Here is an 11,427-nt window from a genome sequence, read left to right on the forward strand (position 1 = left end):
GGGCTATTTGCTTATATCAAGTCACAACAGTATTTGCTTTGCTTGATTACCTGTTACAATACAGGAGCTTAATATAAGCATATATTGGAGTCCACCAGCATTTTAGGAAATACCTTTTAAAAGTTCCAGATTTTGGAAATCTGAATTTTTTGTGTGAAGAGGAAGAAAATGCCTTCATTCAACCCTTGTGCATCGAGGCCCCTACTGTATGTTAGACATGATTGTAAGTAGTGCGGATAGAGATAAGTGAACGGACTGAAGAGGCAGGAGTGTAGCTTTTGATGTTTGACTGGATGGTGAAAGTGTGTTGAGCATGTATTTATAGGCTTACGGGTGCAGGACACAAACCGTTGGACAGAGAGACTCAAGACAAGGGAAGGGGCTACCACATGGAGCAGTTCCAGAGAAAGGGAAGGGAATGAGGTCCAGAGTAGCAGTGGAGGGCTGTTTGAGGCCCCTTCTCTGAAACAGAGGCAGTAAAAGGAGCTTTAGAATGTTGGGATCAGAGCTCCTGATCTGTTGGTAGAGGTCAGTTGGTAGAGCTTGCTCCTCTTGATCTCGGGATTGTGAGTTCAAGCCCCATGTTGGGTGTAGAGATTACTTAAAAATAAAATCTTTAAAAATAAATAACATGTTTTTAAAAAAAAGAATGTTGGGAGCTATTTGCTTTGTGTAGCAAATTTACCTGCTGATACAGAAGGGCCTGCAGAGGTTGGGTGGAAAGCTGAAGAATAGAGACGGAAGGGTTGAAAAGCCTTAATCTTACAGGGAAGGACCAGGACAGGAAGCTTAAGAACTCAAAGGATAGATTGCCTCGCTGCCTTGAAGGGCCGCCTGAGATTGGGAGTCTGAAGTTTGTATGTAAGATACATCATTTAGGATGAAAATGTCATTTAAAAAAATTTTTTTTATAGTTTATTTTTGAGACAGAGAGAGACAGAACATGAGTGGGGGAGGGGCAGAGAGCGAGGGAGACCCAGAATCTGAAACAGGCTCCAGGCTCTGAGCTAGCTGTCAGCACACAGCCCAACGCAGGTCTCAAACCCACAAACCACGAGATCATGACCTGAGCCGAAGTCGGACGCTTCACCGACTGAGCCACCCAGGCGACCCGAAAATGTCATTTTTAAATACCACTGCCAGATTTGTTTTGCAAGACCAGGCAACCCGGAGGCAAGGCTGGAGAAAGTAAGGAGTTGGGTTCATTGTACTTGCTGAGGGGAAGAGGTACTTGTGAAAGACTGAGGAGAAAGCCCTCTTGGTTCTCCTTGACTTCTCTTTTTGCTTAAACCTGTTTACTCAGGAGTGAAATGCGTAGTGTTGGTATGACCTTGAGCTGCATACTGTCTCTTGTCTTTATTACTCTTAGGAAATTCATCGCTCCAAGAATGTCATAAAANGACAGAACATGAGTGGGGGAGGGGCAGAGAGCGAGGGAGACCCAGAATCTGAAACAGGCTCCAGGCTCTGAGCTAGCTGTCAGCACACAGCCCAACGCAGGTCTCAAACCCACAAACCACGAGATCATGACCTGAGCCGAAGTCGGACGCTTCACCGACTGAGCCACCCAGGCGACCCGAAAATGTCATTTTTAAATACCACTGCCAGATTTGTTTTGCAAGACCAGGCAACCCGGAGGCAAGGCTGGAGAAAGTAAGGAGTTGGGTTCATTGTACTTGCTGAGGGGAAGAGGTACTTGTGAAAGACTGAGGAGAAAGCCCTCTTGGTTCTCCTTGACTTCTCTTTTTGCTTAAACCTGTTTACTCAGGAGTGAAATGCGTAGTGTTGGTATGACCTTGAGCTGCATACTGTCTCTTGTCTTTATTACTCTTAGGAAATTCATCGCTCCAAGAATGTCATAAAACAAAACAAAACAACAAAACAGGTTGCTTTAGTAATGATTGACATAGTATACTAGATTCTTAGATTGTATTATGGAGTCCAAACTTGTAAAATTTTCATTAAAAACCTTACAGTTCTCTTTCTTTTAGGCCCTGGGTTTCTTTAGGATGGACACAAACTGTTCTTGTTGTGTATTTTTGTATATTTTATGTATGTATATAAGTATGTATTTTAACAATACAGTGCTAATTTATTGCTTTCCTTTTAAAATAGAATGTCATATCCAAGCTCAAAGAATACAAAGAACACACACACACGTTACCTAATGCCCTTATTTTACTATAATGAAATGGTTTGATTGCTTTTAAATTGGATTTAGGGATGATGACTTTGTTTGTTTGGTCATATCTTTTGTCTTCTCTATCATGCAGGCACTTCTTGACTCATTTTTCCTCCCTTCCACACCATCGTCCCTTTTTTTCCCTTCTAAGTATGGTTATGTTAAAAAATTTAATTTACTCTTGGCTTTGGAATCAAACCAATTGGATGCTCTAGAATAATCAGCATTTCTGTTGTTTCTGCTTTCTAGTGCTGCATTTCCACTTAAAACCTAAATTGATTTCAGAAGTTTAGGATTGACAAGGGCTTTGTGGTAAGCGTGTAGAGGAACTATGGTCTGATTTTCTCCATGATAGAGAATGCACAGATGCTATTATTAGCAGTCCACTTTAATGCTTTTCATGACATGGTGAGAGATGGTAGTATCTATGAATTACTGTGGTATTTATTCATCACTTTATGGGTCACAGAACATGAACTGATAACTAAATGCTTTTCAAAAATTTCAGGAAGTCATTGGATCTAAGAACCTAATAAACAGCTTTATAAAGTCTTTAGTTTCCATCATGGCAGATTTCTTTGCTCTGAAGGCCTCATTTAAAATGATGATGGGGGCACCTGGGTAGCTCAGTCGCTTAAGTGCCCAACTCTTGATTTCAGCTAAAGTCATGAACTCACTGTTCGTGGAATTGAGCCCTGCGTCAGGCTCCACAATGACACTGTGGGGCCTGCTTGGGATTCTCACTCTCCCTCTCTCTCTGCCCCTCCTCTGCTTGCGTGCTAGCTCCCTCTCTCTCAAAATAAGTAAACTTAAAAAAATAAATGATGATGAAGTAGCATTCCTCATTATGTATATTGTCATGATAGTGTATATAGACACAAATGTTCTTTGTCACAGTAGAGCTGCCTCTGAGGTCAGGATGACCTCTTTATCTCATCTTTGCAGTCTAGATGTTAGTTAAGATGGCTTTTAAATTTGATGATCTGTTTCTTGAGGACAGGAACTCTCCACTGCATCTTGGCCGTTTATGTATCTTCTTCATTGAACCCTACACAGATATGCGTGAAACAAATATTTGTTGAATATATAAAGACCATTGCTGAAGGTCTGTAGGCATCATGTCATATCTAAGGTGTTAATAATTACGTTTCTTCCCTCATGAAAGCTAGTGGTTCTTACTTGGCTCTGGTTAGGCTAGGTATGGGGGTACTGAGTTTTCTGGGTCTCTGAGAGATGGAATGTTGAGTCACCCACTTGTTAACCAAGTTGTTTTTTTAGTTCTCCCCTAATCCGAGACAGCTGCCAGACATCCTTGATTTCTTTGCAATGGTCTTCAGCCTCCCAGAGTTTCACTTTGCAGCTGCATGGTCAAGATGCTGTTTTGTAAAACATCAGTTTGTACAATAGGGAAAGTTGGAGAAGATCTGGTGATGATGACTCAGACACTGCCTTACAACAGCTGCAGGAAGCAAAATATTCTCTGGGTGCCTCTTATGCCTCTTACATTGACTTGATCAACGAGGTCATTCTTTAGATTTTGTTGACCTATCCCACGTCTTTTAATTAGAACATTTAGGTAGAAGATGACCAGGAGCTAGGTATTCCGTTCTCATCCTAGAGTCCGCATACGTGGTAAAATACACTGCGGTTAGAGCTTTAACACACATAACATCATGTGACACATGCCATACAGTTTGCCCATTTAAAGTGCAATTCAGTGGTTTTTAGTGTATTCACTAACTTGTGCAACCATCATTAGATTTTATAAAATTTTTGTTACCCCAAGGAGAAACTCCATACCCTTGAGCTATCACTCCCATCAACTCTGTCTGTCTCTACCAGATCTAAGAAGCCCCTAATCTACTTTCTGCCTGGATAACTTTGCCTGTTACAGATATTTTATTTAAATGGAATCCTATAATCTATCGTCTTTGTGACTGGTTTCTTTCACTTAGCATGTTTTCATCGTTCATGTTGTAGCATGTGTCGGTGCTTCATTCCTTCTTATAACTGAAGAATATTCCATTGTCTGGGTGTACATTTAGTCCATTTGTAAGTTGTTTCTACTTTTTTGGCTGTTATATCTGTAATATTAGCATTTGCATGCAAACTTTTGCAGACATATGTTTTCATTTCTCTTGGGAATATATATATTTATGTATATGTATATATAGGAGTGGAATTGCTGGATCATATGGTAATTGTTATGTTTATTCTTTTAGNGCAGTTTTTCATGGTCTTGCTAGCCATTTGTACATATTCTTTGGAGAGATTTCTTCCTTGCCCATTTAAAAAAAAATTTTTTTTTTAAATGTTTGTTTATTTTTGAGAGAGAGACAGAGCATGAGCCGGGGAGGGGCAGAGAGAGATGGAGACACAGAATCCAAAGCAGGCTCCATCCAGGCTCCAGGCTCCGAGCTGTCAGCACAGAGCCCGATGGAGAGCTCGAACCCATGAACCGTGAGATCATGACCTGAGCCGAAATCAGATGCTTAACTGAGCCACCCAGGCCACCTGATGCCTTGCCCATTTTTAAATTGAGTTGCCTTTTTACTAAAGAGTTGAAAGAATTCTTTATATGTTCTATATACAAATCCCTTTTAAGAGATATGATTTACAAATGTTTTCTCCTGTTCTGCCAGTAGTCTCCACTTTCTTGATAGTGTTCTTTGATGCACAGAAGTCTTAAATTTTGATGAAGTCCAGGTTATATATTTTTTTGTTGCTTATGCTTTTCGTGTCATATTTAAGAAACTGTTGCCTAATCCAAGGTTATGAAGATTTACAAATGGCTCGTTTTAAGAAAGTTTTATAGCTTTGGTTCTTTTTTGGCTTTTGGTCCATTTTGAGTTTATTTTTGTTGATATTGTGAGGTAGATAAGGAGCTCACTTCATTCTTTGGCACGTGGGTATTCACTTGTCCCAGCACCATTTGCTGTAAAGACTGTTCTTACTTACCCCATGGAATGTTTTCGGCCCTCTTACTGAAAAATAAGTGACTGTAAATGTGAGGGGTTTATTTTTTGGACTCTTAACTCTGTCTCATTGATCTGTATGTTTACCCTTATGCTAGTTCCATGTTGTCAGAGTGTGTCATGAATTTGCAAAATTTACTACCCTAAATATTAAAGTCTAAATTTTAAAGTTCAGGCAAAAATGCTTAATTTGGTCTTAAAAGGTATAACAAATTTAATAAATGATGGCAACGTAATATGTTCCTACAGAAAACGAGGGTGCTTGAGTATGCGGTCTCTTATAGCAACTTCAAAGAAAACAACTAACACACTGGGAACTTGGGCTCCTTCCTGCCAAAAACTGGGTGATTGGCCAGAGGGTTTCTTTTCTAACGTAAAATTATATGATGCGTCTTTTCTAATACACATTCTAATAAAATATTTGCTTCTGGTTATTTTAAGCAGTTTTAAAATAGATAACATAAGAAAAACATAGCAAATAATTTAAACTTAGAACCCTTTAAACTAGTTTGGTTACATGAAAGTTACATCATCATTTTTAACCTGTTGATTATAAAATTGGAAATTTTACTTCGTGCAGACCATAACTTTAATAAAAGCATTTTATGACAGTGTGGAGTAGTAATATAGCTGTGTTCTCTCCATTTTAGTTGTTTTTATATTCTCAAGGCTAAAGATGTTTTCACTAAGATAAAGTTGTATTTAAAATACTATTTTCTACAGTATGCAAGTGCTTGTATAAAAGCTGAATGTTAATACGTCATTAGATTGGTTAGTTCTTAACTAATGCTTATTAAACTCTTTTGGTCTGGTGGCATATATGTAATTAAGTCCATGTGAGTTAGTAGTGCATGGAAGAACTCAGGTGCTAATGTGTGCAAAATGCTTTCAGGCTCATCAGACCTATTTTCTAAGAACCCTGGAGTCAATTTGAATTTCCATCAGAAGATGGAATTAAGTTCGTTTGATGAGGTTTGTTGTTAACAAAGCTCACTTTTCAGGGGGAAATGTTTATGACTATTTGTGGTTTGTTTGTTTGTTATGAAGTCAATATGGATAACTTAAAAAATTTTTTTTGACTTAAGCTTTTTTAGTTCAAGAGATACTATTTAGTTGGGGATTTGTTAATAAGTTGGTAACAATAAAAATAGGTAATAGTAAACTTTCAGTAAACCGTATCTGTGTGTCAGAACTTAGTATATATTATTTTCTTTACACAGCCTTAAATATTGGTGTTACCATTGTTTTTTACAGATTGGATAGTAGGATCCGTTTAAGTAACTTGACTAAAGTCACACATCCAGTTGGCATTAGGTTGAGGATTTGAAATCAAGTGTGTTTTATTCCAAAGAGTCTCCCTGTCACCCTCATATTGTCCTCCTTCTTCGTGTGTGTGTGTGTGTGTGTGTGTGTGTTTATATACATGTGTGTATAAAACTACTACAGAGCAGTAGGGTTTGGCTTAAATAGTGCTTATTGGTGAATGGAAGAGGCAAACAATTCACTGATTGTTAAAATTTACAATGTTATTGAATACCCAATTCAGCAATAATTGAAGAGGCTCAGACAGGTTCTTAGTTAACTCATGACAGAAAACACCCAGACAGCCTCCAGACCCTCTTCCGTTGGTTTTCTACTTTAAAAAAGTTACTTTTTTTTTCAAATTTATGTTTCATTGAGGAAAAGAAATCATACATAAACTTTTATTTTTACTCTTACCCTTGTTTACTTTCCTTGTGACTTCATTCATTCAGAAATATTATTGACCAGCTGTGATAAGCCGGGAACCTTGGTAGCTGTTAGAGATAAACATTGAAAGTCTCTGGCTGTTTAGAGTCCAGTCCTGGAGGGAAGACAAACAGATCATTATCATTGATNAGCCACCCAGGCGCCCCTATGAAAGCATTATTTATAATAATAAACCATAATAATGGTTTATAACCACAGTTCTGTGGAAGCTTGGTTGAAGACCTAAGTCAACATATTTCATCTCTAATCCTGTGCATTTTCTTCCCTCCCATCTTGTTTTGAAGCAAATTCCACACATCATTTCATTCATAGGTATTTAAGTATATATATCTGAAAGACCAGGATTTTTTAAACAAACGAAACAATGTCACGATCACATCTTTAAAATAATTTGAGGTGAACTCAGTTTGAAGGGTGAATGCGTGGCTAAGGAGGGAGGAATGGCAGAGAGGAGCGAGAAGGGCTTATTCAGAGGCAAGGAGATATGAAAGATCTTGGCATGTTCAGAGCCTCTTTGGAGTGCAAATAATAACAACTTTGGCAAAGAGAGGCAGAGTCCAAGATAAAGGCCCTTGCATGCACTAAGAAGCCTACTTTACCTTTTGATGTGGGGAGCTGTTAAAAGGTTGTAAGCAGATTCATAACAACATGGTTAGATAGGTAGTTGAGAAAGATCATCCTCATGGCTGTATTGAGAGCAGACAAGGTAAGAGTAAAATCAGAAACAAAAACTGCACCGTGGGAGATTGTAGTCGTTCAAGTAAGAAACAGACGATGATAGTTTGAAATAAGGTTCTATTAGTAGAGTTTGGCAGAAACTGCTTCATGACATATTTAGGAAGTAGAATTTGGATTATTACATCTAGGCTTGAGGAAGAGGGAATGTTCTCTGGTTTCTGGCTTGTGCGGCTGGGCAGATGGCAAAACCATGACCAGAGGTGGAGCGTGTTGGGACACGCTAAAGATCTGTCCACAGTGCTGCTGTGTATTGCTGTCCCTGTGGTGCCCCTGGCCTTCTACTTTAGGTGTCTTGACCAGTTGGTCTGATGTTAGCTCCTAGTTAAGTACAACTTTTGGTCATAGTAGACTTCCAATAAAAAGTGGTTCCGGGAATGAATGAAGAAATAAATCCAAACTTCCATGTTTAATGCACAAAGATTGCACTCTGAAGATTAATGCAATCTGATGGTTTATTTATTGATTCTCAGTGCTGTTAGCACAGGAGACGTGGTAAAATATTTGTTTATTCCTTTGTACTGTGGGCTGATTGTTGAATGGTTATGTATCTTACCATTATTTTTATATATGCAATCTGTCATTTTTGTTTTGTTTCTCAAGCCATTTAGTAAGCCACAGTATAAAGTTCCAGAATTTTAAAAATCCATATCCTCAAGGGAATGTTTCTGAAATGTAGGAAAAGTCTTACTTAAAGAAGACGTATTGAATAAGCTTTAAGCTTGTTTTGGTAAAATCAAAAAAAGATTTCTATTAATCCATGTAAAACTATAGTCTTGACTGTGGGTACTCTGAAGCTTCCTTAGAAATCACCACTAAAATTAATGAATTAAAGACTTGTCAGTTTATTGTTCAGTCTTGATGTCAGATTTGTATCAGGAGTAAAGCACTCAAGTAAGGCAAATATGTTGTCCTCTCCTCTCCCCACCAAAACTCAGATTGTGTAAAAAGTCTGTATCTTGAAAGCCTTAGAAGCAATTGGAGCTTCAGACCGGCCTCCTGACTCCTATTTATTGTTTATCTGCTCGCAACCTAGACAGAATTGTTCCAACGGTTTGCTCTTTGAACAGATCTGTGGTTACTTTGTGGGATGGTGGGGGTTGGGGAGGGAAGAGAGAGAGGAGGAGAGAGAGAAGAACATGCCTCTCCTTTGAGGGTCTTCAGGAAGCTCTTCAGTGTGTGGAACCAGTGTCTGCAGCCTAGAGTTGGCCATCCTTCCATTTGGGCGCCAGCCCTGGGGCTCGCCAGCTGTATGAATTTGAGCAAACTACGGACTTCACTTTGGCCCTGGTTTCTTTATTTGTAAGATGGCAGTCCTACTGCCTGACCTGTGGGCCGATCAGCGATCACATGTACCAGGCACCCAACGTGGAGTCTGCCTGTCAGTAACTGCTGGTCATTGTTGTCCACACACAGTCTCTCCGTTGGTGGCATCAGTCAGGTTGGCAGGACTGACTCAGTACTGGCTTCACTTAAGACCTCCCTGTTGTCTGATCAGGGAATTCCTGGGTAAAAGCAGGCACAGAGTGGGAATGTAATAGTCATTCCTTTCTTTTTCCCCTGAATTTATGGAATTAAGAAATCAGTTCTTGGTTAACTAGCTTTAGTTAGTGCAGTTTGGCAAATATTTTTCAGTAGTTCTATCTCCAGCACCATGCTAGAGATCACTGTGACTTAAGAGAGGCACTTGAATGTTTCTGATCCTTTAATTCCCTTTCTACAGTTTAAGGCTAATTTCATTAAGCCTGTGAACCTCTCCAGGAAAGTTTCAAGAATTAAAAGGAGATCAGATTATAACTAATTATCTGAAATCCTCTATAGGCTATTTAACAAAAATAAGGTGGAATTTTAACCCCAGAAAGGGTTCCTGAGGAGACAAGAAAGGGAGGTCCAAAAGTGAACTTCTAAGTGGATTATCATCTACAAGAACATTTGCTTACTCAGCAGAACGCTTCCTGCAAGTTACTTAGTTCTTTAGGTGTTTATAGGTGTTGCCATTGATCTCATGATAAAAGAGGGACACCACTCATCACAGTGTCTGGGACCTAAGAGTTGCTTAGGACCTCAGGTAGCCTTTGAAGAGGAACTGCCCATCTGTGATATCTTTACTAATTAAGTAGCCACCCGCCCACATAGGCAATCTTAGGACTTGTTGAATAGTATCAAGCCTTTTATTCTGTAGTTTTTTTCTTTTGATTGGATTTTGGGTTTAGAAGTTTAAAATTGAAGTGATTAAGTAGTAAGACTCTTGGACTTAGAACAGGCTCTTGGTTCAAAGAACCAAATTCTTTCTTCATTCCCCAGCAGTAGACTGCAGGTCTTCTTAAAAGGCCTGATTTCCCTCCTGATGTTAATCCTAACATCACACCTGGGGATCTTGTTAAAACTTCAGAAAAGATTTGTGTATTCAGACTGTCCCTTGAAGTAAGTCATTAAGGAGGTAAAATCGTCTTTACTTTTTTCAGATTAACCTCTTTCAAGATCTACCAGGTATCTTCTAGTTCTGGAAGGCTAGGGTTCTGTGCCTGCATCTGTGCCTGAATCCATGTCCTCCTTGTGGGTACTGGTCCATAGGTTTATAGTTTCAAACTTAATTAGGCTGTCTTTGAGACTCATTCTGTCCTCGTAGCATGGGATTTCCTTCTGAATTGTTTGTGCCTTCTAAGAAATATATACTTAAGTTCGACTTACTTCTCCATCCACTTAGGTTTTTTTTTTCCCCTTTGAGTCATCCTTTTACCAGTGACTCCTGTCTTGAAGCTTTTTATCTTTCAGCTCCTTTCTGAAGTAGTTGCTTTCTAGGCTTGATGTAATACAGACATTGTTTTGAAAAGTTCCTTCTCATTTCCTGAGAATCATCCACTGTTTTCTGGATCCCCATGCCGCCTTCTTTCTTGACTTACTCCCTTATTGTAACAGACCACATATTGAAATAACTTCTTAAGGAGCATAGATTGTGTACTAAAAATATTTTTATTCTACCTTATACTTGATTGATCATTTGGTTAGGTACAGAATTCTAGGTTACAAAGAATTTTCCCTGAGAACTTGTGATGCCATGTTTCACTGTCACCTAGAATCCAGTGTTTCATTTTAGTAGCCTNAGCCTGGTGCCATTTTGACTCTCATTCCTTTGTAGGTGTTTCTTTTTCTTCTGAAAGCTTTAAAGACCTTTTCTTTATCCCTACTGGTCTGAAATACCATGCAGTTATGCTTAGCTTGGTGTAGGTCTTTTTCATGCATTATGTTTTCATGCATGGTGAACCCTTTGAATCTAAAGATTCATGTTCTTCAGCTCTCTGAAATAATTTTCTTTAATACATTGCAAGAAGAATCTCTGAAATTTCAAACACAGTAAGCGTATATCCCAACATTTGTCTGAACCTGTGTGTTCCAGTATGGTAGTCATTAGCCATATGTGACTAATTAAGTTTAATTAAATGAAAATTAAGTGAAAATTAAATAAAATTAAGCATCCAGTTCCTAAGTTACACCAACAACACATTTCAAGCACATTTCAGGTGCTCAGTAACCACATGTGGCTAGTGCAGATATAGATCTAGAACATTTCCATCATCACAGAAAGTTTTATTGGTTAGCACTGGTCTATATAGGCTCAGTGAAATTGCAAACATGTTCCTTTTTTTAAAAGTCAAAAAAAAAGGCAAAGAAATGATCAGAAGTTCAAAGAATATATTATAAGACAGTATAGGCAGATAGAAGGTAAACTAGTAATTCAGAAAAAAAAAAGAAAAATAAAAATATGATCAAGATAAAAGCAAACAT

General features: G+C 38.6%; 1 protein-coding gene across 1 annotated transcript in view; it reads left to right on the plus strand.

Annotated features, from left to right (window-relative positions):
* LOC144231556 (zinc finger X-chromosomal protein-like) overlaps positions 1 to 11,427 on the plus strand; it is a 42,261-nt gene that overhangs the window by 20,115 nt on the left and 10,719 nt on the right. The gene's annotated exons all lie outside the window — the stretch shown is intronic.

The sequence above is a fragment of the Crocuta crocuta genome, unplaced genomic scaffold (genome assembly GCF_008692635.1).
Source record: "Crocuta crocuta isolate KB4526 unplaced genomic scaffold, BGI_CrCroc_1.0 scaffold2257, whole genome shotgun sequence".
NCBI classification, from domain to species: domain Eukaryota; kingdom Metazoa; phylum Chordata; class Mammalia; order Carnivora; family Hyaenidae; genus Crocuta; species Crocuta crocuta.